We start from the raw sequence: 17,845 nt of genomic DNA, 5'->3' as shown, positions 1-17,845 counted from the left end.
AAGATTAGAGTCCATGCCAAGGTGCATCGATGCTGAAGATTTGTTTAACTTTAACTTGTCATTCGTCTGTCTATTCGAGTATGTCTGAGATCCCTGATTAGGTCCTGATTAAATCCATGGAGTAATGTAATTACTCTCACTTGCACAATGGGTTTCTTCTTGTGTTCTTTTTTTTTTACTTCACTGCCTCACAGTCATTATCTAAATTACATAAATCACTATCGAGTTTTCTTGAGTAAGGTCCTTTACAGGTGCTTTTCAGTTTAGGTAACTCAGCAACTAATGTAGAAATCACATTAAAATGTACATTTCATTTTTCTGTGTACTAAAACTCTGTGTACTAAGTGTGATGTAACAGTTTTATTACTGGACAAAGCAATAATACATTTGTGTATGAAATGGCTGTAATGAACATAGCTTGGCATTTTAAAATCAATCATCAGAATTCATTCGTCTCACTGAATCATTCAGCTCTACATAGTGAAGGATATATTAATCCCAAATGAAAAAATAATGTTGATATGTTGCTTCACGTAGTTAATCTAGAAAATATTCATTAAAAGGACCGTGAGTATTTTTTAAAGCTGTTAATTTCAGTAAAGCATGTCAGAGCAATTTCCCTCAATCTGTTTATGTGACCCTTCGTTTCTCTGTTGCCAAATGGCCTGTTGCACTTTGAACCATAAACCTTGTGCAAACACTGTCTGATGTTTGTTTGCTGTCCATTCAAAACAGAGGCAGAGCAGAGCAGAGCACAGGCACTCTGAAAGCTGAACGAGGGCTAACCTTATTGGCTGGAACAGCGAATCACCACTTTGTCTTTGCAGCTGCTACACATCTGTCTGATAAGACACAAGAGAGACCAAATTTGATTAGAGGCCTGTTTGTTCCTCTGTTAGGGAAGGAGGAGAAAGTGTGCATGTGTGTGTGTATTGGAGCCATTGTTGCTCTTTGTTTTCATAATTCATTTAGGGATGGAGGTTCAATTTGCCTATGTACACTGTCCAGTCACAATGATATACAGAAGACACGTCAGCTTAGCAGTGCACCTGCTTTTCTTTCTATCCTAGAAATAGACTGTATCTTCAAGGGCATTCTGTTATAAATGATATAACAAAAATCTTTACAATAATTATACAGTAAGGTTTTTCAGGATCATTGGTATTTCTGGTTTTGTCTGAGATTCTGATTACCATTTTATTTTATTCTAACTGCCAATTATCTGCTTTTGCATATGCATGAGCAATGAAACAAATACAGTACTTCGGTTTATATTAGACATAGTGCTGTTTTTTTTTTTTTTTTACAATTACAGATGTGTGAAAATTAAGTGACAATCAACATAAAACATCTCATAGTATTGGCCCCAATCTCCCATAAATTATATGTAACCCTTTATAACAGTAGGCTGGTGAAATGGAAATCGACCTTTTGGACATTTTCAATCAGTATAAACAAACAAGTTATGTTATCAAAGCAAATCTGATATAAAATTAGTCAGGACACTGTTGGCTTTCAGTGTCAGATGTTTTTACCACTACTTGGAAAGCTTTACACAGAATCTTAGGCATTGAAGATAACACATTCACTTGATGAACAAGCATCTCAGACAGCTGAAATATCACCTATATACTTATCTATGATATATTGCTCCTAGTAGGCTATAAAAAGAGATGATTGTCATGACAAAGAAATTCAATGCTATACACATGCACCACCAAAACAGAGAAAATTCCATTTTTCTGGCCTCTGGGAAAAAAACTTAGATACAGGAAATGTAGAAACTTTTCATAACTTGGTATATGCTTGTGTTATTGTAGAAGTTATTATACAAATTTTTGAAAAGAAGTTTTATTTTAATATGAAATAGTTCTGTAATGCTGTATTATATTTACACCCATATACTGTAGGTTTTCTTGAAAACTGTCTTATTCTCTTATTATTTCTGTTGTCACTATGATAAATGATGTCCTAAACATTAAAACTACTTTATCATTAATCATCACAGGATAACTCAACACAATGTAAACGCAGGAATTCTGTCCAACACAATATCTTAAAGCAAATTACGTAAATGCAACATGTCATATGTACTGAGTTTAGTCATTTACAAGAAACTATTTAATAGACATCCAAATGCATATAAAATGACCAAATGTCAACACATGACAGAATGATGGCTATTTATGATGAACAAAAACGGATGGACTCAGTATGGACCCTTTGTATTTAAGACACTACCAGGCTTGAGTGGGGATGACTACTTCATATAAGAAGCTGCTTCTCCGAGAACAGAGACATTGCTTTCCTTGTGCACAGGCATAACAGCATGACCTGTAGTTGTCAGCTATGAACTCTCTCTCACAAAAAAAAAAAATAAAAAATCCAGCATGGAGGTCATTTGACCGCCTTCTTCTCAGAAGCATGGGTATAAACACTGTCTTTGTTCACAAAACTGATCTGATGGTCATGTGATGGTAGCTGGAGAAGCCAAAAGGCCAGAGAGACACAAGAGGCTATATTTCCACATCCTCTGGAGCTTATTGTGATAGCTCAACACCTGGTTATGCAAACAGTGTTATTAGAAACAATCTGCCTGAACAGATGACATCACAATGAGCTACAATGCAGTATACAGTCAAAAGAGGTCATCCAGGTGTGATGTCACATAAACAGCAGCATGGTTCTTTCCCCCTTTGTTACAGCAACCAGGATACATCACTGCTGAAAAAACCCCAGCTTAGATCAACATTAATTTTTTAAGCTTGTTTATGGTAGATCGTGCAGTTCTGGTTATGCATGTTGACTAGCAAAACCTTGCTAACCTAACTAGTAAAACTGGTCTTGTTGATGGTCTGCATTATTCCAGTCAGACTGGTAGAGAGATGAAATAAACTACTGTGGAATGGTTAACGTGGTTGTTACCTTGTTTTACACATTACACACCCAGCATTCATTTAAGATGTTACTTTTCACTGAATAACATGATGACATGCATAAAGATGTCATATTATATACAGAAGGTCATCTACCAGTAGACCTGTGATTAAAGACAATTATGGTTTGCTGCATCATTAATAAACATGATCTGGTCTTGTGCAAAAAATTGGGTTGGAAAAACAGGAACATTGTTCAAAATGTTAACAAGGATTTTTTTTGTCTGTTAGCGTATTTTGTTAGTCTCGCTATTGCCACTACTGTATAAGAAGCTCTGCTATGAGTTGTGCGACTACAGACAAGCATCACAGCTGCAGTCACACCCTGAGATTTTACTAAAACAAAATTTCTGACACTACACAATTCTTTTTGATTAAATCAGCACACAACATGTAACAACACATTGTTTTACCATGTGGGTTTTTTTTTCTGTGACAGCATTTCATTACAGATGACAGTCCAAATCATTGTTTACACTGAAGCAGCAGAATGAAGTCAAAGGGCAATATTGATTTTCTTGGGAAATGTTTCAAGCAGCATGATTAGTTACTGAGATACTTATTAAGATACAGTAGATTAGTATGATTCTACACAATTCACTTTTTTTTGCAGAAGATAATAGTATTAATAGTATTAATAGTGTAATTAATAGTTTAGAGAAAATGGGTTCACTTAGTTCTTAGCATGAACCCTGAGCTCTAGTTTCTCTCATAGAGTAAAAACTTTTTGTTCAAGTGTTTTTGACACATTTGACACAACACATCCCTTTCAAAACCTGACTAATCAAATTCAGACACATTTGCCGTAGCACAGCTCTGCTGTATGTGACTAATCAATTCAGTTTCACTTCAAGAGAACCCTGCATAATATTTAGAAGCACAGTAATGATTTGTGATGGCTGTCACATATTTTCATTTGCACAGTTGCACTGAGGAGAGAAGATGTGAATACTACATTTAATCATGTTCACTGTTCACTGTAAATGAACTTGTGCAGGTTTTTTCAGGTTTATGTATCTAATGATTCAAATGGGAGATGATGGATATATAAAACGAATAGTATACAGGCTCGTGGCCCACATCCCGTCTCTCAGAGGTCCATGTTGTTTAATCGCTTCCTTACATTGTGTGCCAGAGGAAACGGATGGGAAGTGATCCTTTCACATTTCAAAAACAGCCTGTTTGTTTATGTCACCACATGGCTCCCATGGACATGTAGGTTTTTCTTTGTGTTTGGTTTGTTGTTGCGTTTCTTGTTTTTGAAGGATGTGGTGTACTAGGTGGTGCAGGTTGGGGAATTAATGTCCCTAGTCAACAAGCTGCTGATGTATCACAAAATTACAATGTGTTCTTATTGATTCTTTTTAGAGACATGCACAAGGATCTTGAGACATAGTTTATATTCACAATCCGTATGTAAGCAGTCACTTAAAGACAAACTGGAACAGGGAATCCTCAGAGAAAGAGGTGTAAGTAATAGGATGTGTAGGATTATTGATTGCTGCCGTTGATTGTGAGAGCTGAATCCAATAGAAGCAATTTGCCAAGACAGAAACAAAGAGATTTGTATTGGACGGAAATCTAAGTCATTACATGGACTTTGCATAAATATTGTGTCTGGGTGGAACTCTTTGCTCAGTGTTTAATTAGGTGAAAGGTGGGGGTAATTGTTTTGACTTTGCAGGCCTTTTCCAGCTGCAATACATCCATCAAATCTTACCATGTACTTTGGTCATATGTGTGTGTGTGTGTGTGTGTGTGTGTGTGTGTGTGTGTGTGTGTGTGTGAGAGAGAGAGAGAGAGAGAGAGAGAGAGAGAGAGAGAGAGAGAGAGAGAGAGAGAGAGAGAGAGAAAGAGAGATTTTTTCTAGATTTGTGATGAGCAAAATAATGAAATGTTTTGTAGTAGGTCCACAAGCTGTTTTTGGATTCAGCAAAAAGAAATACTCTGATATTCGGATCAGTCATGTTGTTTATCAGATAAATTACATGTAATGATTAAGACAGGCAGACAGACAGACAGACAGACAGACAGACAGACAGACAGACAGACAGACAGACAGACTGATAGATAGATAGATAGATAGATAGATAGATAGATAGATAGATAGATAGATAGATAGATAGAAATAGTTAATAAATGTAAATATAATAGTAATACTCCTCAGCCGCAAGACACTGCAGCCTAATTGTTAATCATTAGCTATTCACTGACCAGAAACAACAAAATTAGGGAGAAAACAGGTGTGTGTGTGTGTGTGTGTGTGTGTGTGTGTGTGTGTGTGTGTGTGTGTGTGTGTGTGTGTGTGTGTGTGTGTGTGTGTGTGTGTGTGTGTGTGTGTGTGTGTGTGTGTGGTGTATGGGGGTGGTCAAAGTCTGCCTCCTCATCATATCCTATTTCTACCCAAACAAAGGGTTTGTTCAGCTGATGGAGGGGGAGAGGTGCCTCTGTGGAAGAGCCACAGAGAGAGAGAGAGAGAGAGAGAGAGAGAGAGAGAGAGAGAGAGAGAGAGAGAGAGAGAGAGAGAGAGAGAGAGAGAGAGAGAGAGAGAGAGAGAGAGAGAGAGAGAGAGAGAGAGAGAGAGAGAGATGTAACTTCTTTTGCATTTCAGAGCCTGAAATGGCTTCATATAAAAATCCTGCACAACATGTATATGTGTGATATTGCTCATTTCATATACCCCCTGTTGCTCGGCTTGACCTTGTTATTACATTTGTACATCTGTGTTACTCATGGAAATTACTCAAGGTGTTATGCACTTCTGAAATATAAACACATGCAGATCAGCAAGGGAAAGAGGTCAGAGGCAGAGACTACTGGATAAAAATAGCATTCAGGCAAACAGAAACGTATTAAACAGAGATAGCGATGCTCCTGCCCTGTGTCCTAATCCCCAGTAAGAGTGCTTCACTTAGAATTGGAAAATGTCAGCGTTAAAATGAAAAGGATATATTCTTTAATTAAAGCAATGAATCAATTTAACCCTGAATTATTAATGTCAAGCGGGCCAGATGAAATTACCTTCTGAAAAGGAAAGGGAAAAGCTGTCGAATCTCATTTACTGTGATGTGTTATTAAAGGCAGACATTTATTTTTTTGTAGTATGTAGGGGAGCGTGTAGTATAAGTGAGATCTAATGAGATGTTAACACTCGCAGGGCAGCACTGGGTAAACACAGGAAGAGCTTCATTGTAGAGGGCAAGAAAGAGTGGCTAAGAAGAAAGGGAGAGAAGGTCGAAGTGTCTGGGACGGGGGCAGGGCAAGGCTGTTACTACTCTACTTGACAGAAGAGAAGTGCTTCAGGCAGGACACAGACGTGTGTCTATTGTATCGGGGACACTGTCTCTGGAGATGCTCCAGACACAAAAACACAAAGCCATATCAGAACATAGGGCATCTGCCTGGACTCTTTACTGACAAACTACAGCAAGCAAGCTGGACCTACAAGAAGAGTCACTTTTTTTTGCAACAAATGTAAAGATACATTAAAAACAACAACAAAAACGGTAACATGATAACACGAATGGAAGCAAAATAATCATATTTGTTGTTTATGTGTCTTCTCGTTGTTGATGACATAGAAGATCTTAGACAGGTGTTACTCAAGTAAAATCTGAAGTCCAATTACAGAAAATTCCTTGCTTAAATTCCTACAGAGGTCTGGACATGATTACATAGTGACATTGGTTACATTTTAATCTTAAACTATTCCTGATTAGTTTATAGCTTTAAAACAGTGGTTATGCTTTGTTCCGAAGTGGTGCTTCACGTTACCACTTTGTTCTCGTGCCACAGACACTGAACTGTTGAGACACATCTGTTTAGATTTTCCACAGTGAGAAACTGCACACTTCTTTGTCCACTTGTCTTTAAACATTTTGTTTTTGTGGTCGACTTTTTCCTGCACGAGCCATGTCAGCAGTTTGTTAATTAGACCAGAAAGGTGAAAGAAAAGGGGGGGAAACTGTCTGTGAATTCTCTCTCCTTTCTGAACTAATGTCTCCAACCCTGTAGCAAGTCTGTGGCCTAGTGAGCTGCCCTCAGCTAAATAATTAATTTTTTTTTTACATTTTTAATAATTAAAGATTGGATAAGCTACAACAGAGGGCCTGCTACAGGAGCCGAACAATCGTCAGTTGTTTTTATCTATCAGCTCTGCTACAGAGTCTTTTCAAGTACTTGGTCCAGTCCTTTGACATATTTTGCCAGGTTAGTATCCAAACCGTAGTTCACTAGCTAATGATCCCTGTTCTATACACTCACCCATACTTGACATGTCTTTTGTTGTTGATGAGCCCTTGGAACATCCTCAATACTTTCCAATGAGTGGATCGGGTTGGACAGTGATGGCAGGATGTACTTCTGTCTTTCTTCCCTTCTGCGATCAGGACCTTGATAAGGCCTTAGTGCTTTTAGAGAGCACAGCCCAACGTGTTCAGGTGACGAGCATGTAATTACGGCAGTTAGAGGCTAACTCAGCAGGACGTTTCCCCTGAACACCAGCTCTGATGATGCCTAATGACTAAACGCACGAAGGGAGATAAAAGAAACATTGTCTCTGTGAACAATAGGTGTTTCCCAACTACACATTCAAAGACAAGCCCAAACAGAAACCAACAAAAGGAGTTCTAGTTCTTGTTGTTATAATTACAGTGTGCTGTGATGTCACTGTTAAGTCCAAGATGGAAGAATTGCTTTGATTAATATTGTCTGCTGGTTAATAATTTAGATTAGTGGCAACAAAGAAATTAGGCTCATTGACAAAGGTTTATTCTATTGATATCAATAACCAGACAAAAATAAAATAATAAAACAAAGACAATGAAGCGCAATCTATCCAGCTACATAAGAATTAATTTGTGGCTAAATTGTTTTCCGGATCATTTACAAGGGTAATGTGGTATTCATGAACATAGAGCAAAACATTCATATTGCATGAGAACTGTGTTAGATGTGAAGACATTCACCATTGTGACACATAACTGAAAGATTTCAAGACTTATAACGAGCACGAGTTCTTGTAGTTTATCTGCAGAAGTACAAGTAAGAAGAAACTAGTGATAACTTTTGTAAATCTGGCAAAAATGTTTAGTTCGGCTTAACCTATGAAAAGATTCACACACAACTTAAATGATAAATGTAGCGCAATTTGGTCTTTTGTGTTTCTTTTGTATAATTATATGGATTTTATGACATAAATAAAAATGAAAAACAAAATTGCTGTAATAAAATGAACAGAACCAATATTCCAAATCATTCTGTTTGTTTTATTAATTTTTTTCCTAGTGCTTGTCTGAGTTTACTATAGTTCTTATTCTAATCACTCTTGACCAGATGCCTAAAACCATACATGACCAATGTAAAAATAAGTTGATCTTGTATTTCCATGTCTCTTGGTGTCCTGTTTTGGCAGAACATAAGTGCTGAGTAGTGGTGGATCATATTTGACATGGCAGTTAAACCAGTGGTGATGCAACCCTAGTTGCCATCTTTTTTCCAAAGACAATGCCCAGCACCTCCCCCACCAATGTCTGGCTTTCCTGTGTGCCAGCATTGTCAGCTGGGTGTGTGCCTTGATGCCGGATTGGTGAACCAGGTCTGAATGAGGATCGTTGAGCTGCTCCATTGTAAGAGACAGCTGCTTCTCTTGTTGCCGCCCTTCTCTCTGGGGGAGCAAAGGGCACCGACTGCCAGGAGATTAGGTTTCCTTTTGCATTCAGCCACACTGACATGCTCTCTCCTTCTGGCTGTTGTGTTTCTCAGAATGACATGCTGTTAGAGCAGATGACAAGGCATTAGAGTTTGCATTATTAAATTCATAGCTGATTTCTGACTGCAAGTATTATACGGGTTGATTGGTGCAGAGATTGTGCCATTAGTGTCAGTTTATGTAGTGACCTTCAAAAAAACAATCCTCAAGGCATTGCGTTTTTTTTTGGTTTTTTTTTTGCTATGACAGCTTGGGTCTACTCAGTCAGAACTAGATGAAGTGGAAAAGCACAAGTGGCCAAATTGGGGTATTAGAGCTATTTTAAGACATGTGTGTGTCTCTCAGCTCAGATACCAAATATAGACCACCTACATCACTGTGGCAAAACGAGCACCAATTCTCTGGCCTCAAAATCCACTTATATACATTTCTCCAACATTAGCATGAGCAATCCTGTCTGTTTCTTTAAGAAAGGAATTGTTATGTCCTAATAAAAAAAGTATCTTTTTATACCTCTTTAATTGTTCCTTGATAGAAGTGTCTATATTAAGAGTGAAACCAAATGTGTAGAAAACTAGTTTAGAGGTGGAGTAAAATTCTATGAAAAACAAGCTGTGTTCTGCTCCAAAGTTATTCCCTGCATCCTGTCATTTTGAACACAATGAACCTAGAGGAAGTGGGAAGGCTCACTGGAGTTTTTCTATCAGTGATGTTTTAGTGGATCAACCGTTCCACCCAAACAGCACTGAAAGATTTAGAGAAGACAATGCAGTTTCTGGATAGCCTAGCTGTCTGATCTGTGCTACATTAACAATAAGTGTGAACATTAACAGCACATTGTTTTCTTTTGTAACATTAAATATATGGATTTAACTATTAAACCACCATGGAGTCATAAACACTGCCATTTGGAAAAGGAAAACATTTCAACAATCCGTTTCATCCTATGCAAGTGGTGAGGCTTAAACATAAATTCTTAAACATCACAATTTGAAACATTTCTTCTTATTATTTGTTTTCTTCTTACAGCTGGTACTTGCTCTATAATGAATATCTACATTGTTCTGACTATGGACGCTGTTCACAATCTCACTGCATTGTGCATTCCTGCTACTGTGATGCATGATTGGATTTGAGGCACAATCAGATGTGGATGGCCAGGTGCGAATGCTCCAAAACACATTTAAATGTAGCCATTAACAGGTCTGAGAAATCATCTCCTAACATTGAGAAATGTGCCTCATTCCCATGTTGTGGTGTTGATGGCTGTAACTATCCACCCTTTCTTAGGCAGAAAAAACATCTGATTACATTGGAAACATCTGGGGTGCCAACTGGCAGAACAATTAGCTGGTATTATCTCAATACTGCTGGCAAATACACCTTTTAAGTCTTGGGAAATGGATATAAATCAACCTGTCAGTGTATGATGTATTTACTTTACAAAAATTAAACTACAATATCTATCTATCTATCTATCTATCTATCTATCTATCTATCTATCTATCTATCTATCTATCTATCTATCTATCTATCTATCTATCTATCTATCTATCTATCTATCTATCTATCTATCTATCTATCTATCTATCTATCTAGTGGTTCAAGAGAACCCAGTTAAAAAAATAATGCAAAAATATAGCTTTGACATTTATTTATTGAGAAAAAAGATCCAGCATTAAATACAGTGTCAGAAAATGTATGTGAACCTCTAGGGTTGCAAATTTGTTCAGTCAAGCTGATGGCAGTTAGATGTGAGTTTATTAGACCTTCCAATGTTTCAACATAAACTTGGGTCTTCACTATCAAACTTGGGTCTTCACTATTTTTTTAACACACAGGTTTATGCAATTGTGCCATGTCTCTATCAAATGTGGTTTCTGAGCACCTCAGAAAAAAGAGTTATTGATTCTCACCAGGTAGAAAAAAGGGTACAATCCATTTCTGAAGAGCTTGGCCTCCACCAATGTACTCTGAGGAAGATTATATACACATAGAGGAAATTCAGCAGCACTCTTACTCAACCAAGGAGCGGTAATCTAGCAAAAAACACTTCTCTGTGAATAACTCTACAGGTAGTCACAAGGAACCCAAATAGTAATATCTAAGGACCTGCAGGCAACTTTTGCATCGAGTAATATCAAAGTTTCCCCATCAAAAAAAAACAAAAAAACACTAAACAACTATGTGTATTGTAGGATTACAATGAAGAAGGCACTACTCTCCAAAAAAACACTGTTTCCTGTCTGAAGTTTGCCCAAGACCATGTGGATAACCCAGACATTTCTGTGGACAGATGAATCCAAAATAGAAATTTTTGGTTTAAATGAAAATCATTATGCTTGGCGAAAACCAAACACTGCACTCCAACAGAAGAAGCTCATTCCAAACATGACACATGGGGTGGCAGTATTATGGTTCGGGCTGCTTTGATGCCTTGGGGTCCAGGTCGGCTTGGCATTATTGATGGAGAATATCAGGGTATCTGTTCATGAACTGAAGCTTAATCATAAGTGGGTTATGCAGCAAGATAATGACCCTAAGCATACTAGTATGTCTACAAAGAAATGGTTAAAACAGAAAAGATTTCCATTTTAGAACAGAAGCTAATAAAGCTTGTCTGTTAAAATGGCTGAAATAAGTTCATGCAAGCAAGCCTACAAACACCTCTGAGTTGATGCATTTTGTAAACAGGTTTATATACAAAAAGTTTATATATATATATATATATATATATATATATATATATATATATATATATATATATATATATATATATATATATATATGTATATATATATATATATATATATATATATGTATATATCTATATATATATATATATATACACATATATATATATATATACATATATATATATATATATAAAACATTCTTAGTCTTTGTCCTCTTAAAGCAGAGAATGTGTGTGTTTCAGACATATGGTTAGTCTGGAATGGTGCTCATCAATGTCGCCTCCGCATTGTGATGCAGCAGTTCTGAGGAGCAGCTGGACTCAGAGAGGAAGAGTGCTTAAACAGGCACCTTTTGTGGATCAGCTGTCTCCGTTGTGGCTTTGTCGTTTCATTCGCTCCTCCCAACTCTCAATGAGGACCACAGACTGGTTTTGACATGCTAATACCAGGTCTGTTCCACTCAGCCAAGCTGAAGAGCTACACGCTTTACATGTGGTGGAGTAGGATGGGGAGGGGAGTGGAACGGAGAGAACAAAGTGGACAGACAGCAGTCTGAAGTGTGCCACACAGTCAGAGATTATAAAAAAGATCCAGTGTGTTTTAAGCTCATCTCCTTCATGCCAAAGTTATAGGAATGATTGGTTTTAACCTTTTCAATTGCAGGATTTTTAACACAGGCAGCCTTACATGAAGCAAATGTCAATTCTGCTAAATGTCACAGTAGAAGGTTTTAAGTGTAAATGTAATTCATTAAATTGGACCAGGGCACTTTTATGAGTCAAACCCATAAATCTCAGTAACCTGTTAGCCTTTATCCATGCTTGGCTTCAACCATGAGGGGAACAGTAACACTCTAGGACCGGATAATATTTTGGTAGGTGATAATTCTCATTACGGCATCAATGAGGTGATAGTGAGTGTGAACCTGGCATGAGTGTACCAGGTACAGAAGTGTTACTGGGGTTGTTGTTTCACCTCAATATCACTTCTTGGTTGAGAACAGACCAGCAATGAAATGATATCTCGTAAGCTATGGTCTCAGTGTGGTCCATTTTACATTGATTGACAGAGAGCAGAAGGCTGACACAAAGTGGGCAAAAGTCAGTAATATTATACCTACAAAATGGTTTAAAACACAGGTGGGTGTGTTGTTTTAGGAAAATAACCCATTACAAGGTGTTGGGCTACTGTTTAAAAGGTTGTGTGTTCAAATCCTAAGCCTACCAAGCTGCCACCACTGGGCCTTGAGCAGGACCTTTAACCCTCATTTGGTCACTTTTATAATTGAGATAAATGCAGCTCTGGAAAAGGGCGTCTCCAAAATGGCTTAAATATAAATGTTTTATTCCCAAAATGATATAAGGGAATTGCAATTTGGCAAATCAAGACTCAATATATTAATGCTCAATAAATGTTGCTTACTTCACCATATTACTGATTACATGATTTTCTTGGTTATATATCCTGTTTTTGTACATTAATAGATTTAGATTATTCAGCTTGTCCATCATACACATCCCTGTGGACAAGCTGGTAATACTAACATATTAGAACAAGCACATTAAAAAAGTTCCAATATCCCAGCACTACTATCAGACATGTTGTTATAGTAAATTAATCGACACCGTCTGGCCAATAAGATTCAAGAACTCATCATATAGTAAGGAATATAGTAAGGTATGCCCACTAATGGTCTATGAACAGAAAGAAACCGGTGATGTTTAATGTTCTGAGATCACCTTTCTTCCTGCTTCAGCTGCTGGCAGACTTTGTGCTAACCGACACTGTTAAATTGCTGTTCAGATGTCTGTCTATCGCAGGGGTTGGTAATTAAGATATTGTAGGAAAATGATGGAAATCAAGCTTGATAGTGCCAGATCACTCTCTGTGGTATTTTTCCAATATGCATTAATTCACAGTAGGGTCTTTTTCTTCACAGAAAAAAAAAATCACTGTAATTTTTGAAGCACTTTGTAATATTACAGTTATCATGAACAATGCAGAGCTTAATCAAGCACTCCTGTCTTCTGCTTCGAGCCGATAGCACTTTCATAAAGCTGCTCTCTGTATGAATTAGGTCAAAGCAAGCCTTACAAAGTGCTATTACTGTTTGAACCTGTTTTTCCCCATTTATTTATTTATTTCATTTTCGGCAGCACTGTTGTGCTCACAAATGCAGATCACACTCTCTGTTGTGTATAAATGTATAAAGCAGAATCCCCCATGCTGAATGAACACCTATGGTTCACCTCAGGCCGGACATAGCTCAACACTGTGCTTCAGCTCCTTCTCACTATTCCTCCCTCGTGCTGGTGGCATCTGCTTCTGGGTTACTGCAGGATTAGAGCTTGACAAGAAGGGCGGATGAAACACTGACAGCATGCCGACTTCTCCAGGCCCAGATGGTCGGTCCAGTCATTCTGTGGTTCAAATATCCACCCACACACCCACGCACGCACATACAATAGCACAGACACACGTGCATGCTTTGAAAATAACACACTATGGACTTTATCAGAGAGAATGTGGTATTAGTTAGTTGTTCCCACTTGTCCTTTTATAGATGGATTTGTGAATCACTCACTCCTACTGAGTACCTGATGGAAAGAAATAATGGTGCCCAGAAGCTGCTGGTGATTGATACAAATGAATAGATGAAATGATTTTTCATTCTAACAGTAGGTGTACATTGATGTACTGCTATAAAATGATGTAGTGCGCTCACTGAGAGAAGAGACATGCTGAGATGCTTGTGATTGAGAGAAATGTGGGTTGTTTTCTCTGGCTGTGATGACTCCTACCCGAGGTGAACCGGTCACTTGGACTTGCACCTGGGCGACAGGTGGTGAGTCAGCAGTGATCCACAGCTCATACTGTTTACAATGTTACTCTGTGTGTGGTGTGTGTGTGTGTGTGCTTGTGTGTGTGTGTGTGTGTGTGTGCGTGCGTGCGTGTGTGTGTGTGTGTGTGTGTGCGTGAGAGAGAGAGAGAGAGAGAGAGAGAGAGAGAGAGAGAGAGAGAGAGAGAGAGAGAGAGAGAGAGAGTCGGCATCAGAGAAAGAGAGAGCGCCTTTTGAATAAGCAACATAATGCAGAATTTATTTAAGACCTTAAATTCTTTCTTATTGTATTCATCTGTAAATGTTATCCTTATAATGTTTTAATGAGCAGATTAACAGTGAGTAATCAGCCTGCTTTTTATCATTGCTGTGTATTCAGTAGCCAGTATTCAGATTTGTAAACAGGATAAGAATATTTAGACAAAAGTAACATAAGCTCTTTTAAACTGGAAGCACCTTCCACATTCTGGACTTTCATAACAACACAAAATCTCTATTAGCCACTGAACAATTCACGGTTTGTGCATAGACAAACACATGCTTTACAACTGATAGAAATCAAAATAATAAATCAAAAGAGGAGCTTTTCCTGCAGATTACGCAAGACCATGCCTCTATATTTTGCAACTATGCCGTTGAAAACTGTCTGTTAGCTGCTGGTAGAAGTGGAAATGAGTTGTAAAATTTCCAGGATATCCTCACACTAACTGTATCACAACATCTGTTTGTTTGAAAAAAAAAAAAAAAAGTAAAAAGAAAAAAGATGGTACACTTTGTTCAGAGCATGAAACATTGTGATAAAATAACAGTGACAGTGACAAAGAGTCTCTTGTCCACTAGCTCACCACCTGATTTGAGAATGCTATGTATTCTAGGCATTTTCAGGCTTAGAATCACATGACAAGGCTGCAGTATTCACCCACATGAAAACAAGTTCTCATTACGATCAGATCACCAAGCCAAGGAACATAAGACTACAACAATCTCCACTGGACTGACTGCTGATATTAAATTTTATTTACAAGGCCTCAAATACCCCAATTAACCAATCTCTCTCTCTCTCTCTCTCTCTCTCTCTCTCTCTCTCTCTCTCTCTCTCTCTCTCTCTCTCTCTCACACACACACACGAAAGAGCGCGCACGCACACACACACACACACACACACACACACACACACACACACACACACACACACACACACACACACACACACACACAGCAGGACTCCCTTCCACCTATTGAGGCACATGAAAGCCTGGCTTTGCTCACCATCATTATAAACACTGAGATTTGTGAGGGCACGCAGAGCAAACGAGCACCCACATGTTTTCATTTAATTACACAGTTAAATTTGCACAATATTTCCTTTCAATAGACCCTCCACAGCTTTCATACAGGGGTCTAAGTCAGCAAAAAAAGAGCATTCTTTTAATAATTGAAGGTGGAAGACCAGATGCACTGCTTTACAGCTCAGGAAACAAAAAACAAAACTGCATTAGCTGCTAAATTAATATTGATATTAATATCATGTAGTAGATTGAGCTTGTGAGGCTATAAATGGACAGATGAAGCTCTCAGCATGATCCAGTGCTCTCTCTCTCTCTCTCTCTCTCTCTCTCTCTCTCTCATTACCCGCCCCCATAATCAAATTAGGCTTATCCAGGCACAGGGAGGATGCTGGCTGTGCATGGACACACTGTAGACTACACCCTCCAACTGCTGTATTGTTTTCCTAGAAAAGGATGTTGTGGGTGGCATCTGAGTGCATGGCACTGTACCACTGAATATTTTCCCTGACAGGCCATTTTTATTCTTATTACTGTATACTGCACATATCTTTTCATACCATACTCATAGCTAAACTGTATGCTATTATGAGGTATGATGCATAAGCATTAAATAGACTAAGATAGCATTTTATCTATAATCATTATTTCTTTGTGGTTATATAATTCCCATGCAACACAAACCATACTCAGGAGCCATAAGGTCTCAGCACATGTACCATCAGGAAGTGGGAAGATCAGTTTAATGCTATGTTAAACATCCGGTTAAATCTGAAATTTGACATGACTCATGGAGTAAGCTCTGTTGACGACTTATACTAAATGAGTTTTTTGTTAGAAATATAAGCAATTTCTTCCCATGTTACTATCAGATTGTTAAATGCATAAAACACATTAAAGAACAATTAGCAAACAAACATACAGTAAGTTTTCTAAGCCATTTATATCCCACAGCTGTTTGTTTGGGCATGTAACAGATGGAACAAAACGATTTTTTACCAATCTGTTTCAAAGACAATCTGTTTCAAAAAAGGAATGATCATTTAAAAAGTAATATTTAAAAGCACTCACTAGGAAACATCAAAGAAAAAGAAAAAAAAATAGCATACTGTGCATTTTTGAGGTTTATGAAGGAAACCTGCATTACAGCATACAAGATCATTCAGAATTTTTAGTTCACAACATCTCTAAGGCACATTTTAGAAAGTAACCCAGTTAAAGAAATGTGATTACGAAGTGTGCATTGTTATTAACAGGAGTGAGAGTGAGAAATACTAGAAAAGTTATTTAAAACAAGTTGCAAACAGGAAAAAAGTTGTAAAAGGTTAAAGCGCCATCTAGCGGACAGATACCGTCTATTGAGGTTAAATATTTTTATTTAGAGTATTATGACTTTTCTGTAACAACAATGAACAACAGCTACAAATCTATTAACTGAACACAGTGATGTGTAGATGTATATGTCTAAATTATTATTATTATTATTATTATTATTATTATTATTATTATTATTATTATTGTGTGGAATGTTTGCCAAATATTTCGAATTTTATAAACCAGAAGAAAGACTTATTTGTTTCTACTTCTTAGTAAATTTTCCTTGACCAGCTTTTTGAGCTAATGTTTATGCTGCACAGTATCGCAGGGGGCCTGGAGTCTACCCTTGTGGGACACCCAGTCCGTCACACGCACATTCATGCACACACTCACACTAACCACATCCTTTCACACACTACAGTCTATTTAAAGGTGCCAGTCATCCAACAGTGTATTCATTATTTACTTACTTATTTATTTATTTATTTATTTACTGGACAAATGTGCTTAACCACTAAACCCATCATAATGTATTCAAATACTGATACAGATATTACCTTCAAATTTAACAATTATTGCTAAGAATCATATTGTTATATCATATAATCTTTTTTATTCTTATTATTGTATTAGTTTGTAGTTACAATGTTCCCTGTAAGTTAGTTTTTAGTTGCTAAAAAAAAGTTCCCAGGATGTTGCATGAATAGCACTGACCTTGTTCACCAGAATAGAAAGTTCTCAGTACGTTATGAAATAGTTCCCAAAAGAACCGAATGCAAACGTTTGTTTGGAGTGTTTTCTGTTATTAGATTTATTTAAAATGTATGAAACGATATGCTTACGTTTATAAAATCCAATTAAAATGAAATTAAATTTGTACGGAATAAAAACAATGTCACAAATAAATAAATGATTAGATTGTTTCCACATTCTGCAGTAAACAGGGGCGGATTTCAGACGTCAAAGTCTGGACCGGAAGTGCATTTAGACCGCTGATCCTTAAACAGTGTGCATAGGCATTAACTGTTGTGAACGGTCTAACACTCTACATATAAATTTGC

The 17,845-nt window shown here is 37.4% G+C and overlaps 1 long non-coding RNA gene across 1 annotated transcript; it reads right to left on the bottom strand.

Moving 5' to 3' along the window:
- Positions 1 to 7,701: 7,701 nt before the first annotated feature.
- Positions 7,702 to 17,737, bottom strand: LOC125140868. Its single transcript, XR_007140173.1, has 3 exons — positions 17,499 to 17,737; positions 13,592 to 13,762; positions 7,702 to 8,708 (listed from the first exon to the last, which is right to left on the bottom strand). It is a non-coding gene; the product is annotated as an uncharacterized LOC125140868 (long non-coding RNA).
- Positions 17,738 to 17,845: the final 108 nt, after the last annotated feature.

Source organism: Tachysurus fulvidraco, chromosome 3, assembly GCF_022655615.1.
Source record: "Tachysurus fulvidraco isolate hzauxx_2018 chromosome 3, HZAU_PFXX_2.0, whole genome shotgun sequence".
NCBI classification, from domain to species: domain Eukaryota; kingdom Metazoa; phylum Chordata; class Actinopteri; order Siluriformes; family Bagridae; genus Tachysurus; species Tachysurus fulvidraco.
Note: the sequence above shows the minus strand (reverse complement) of the source record. Positions and strands in the feature narration are given on the sequence as shown.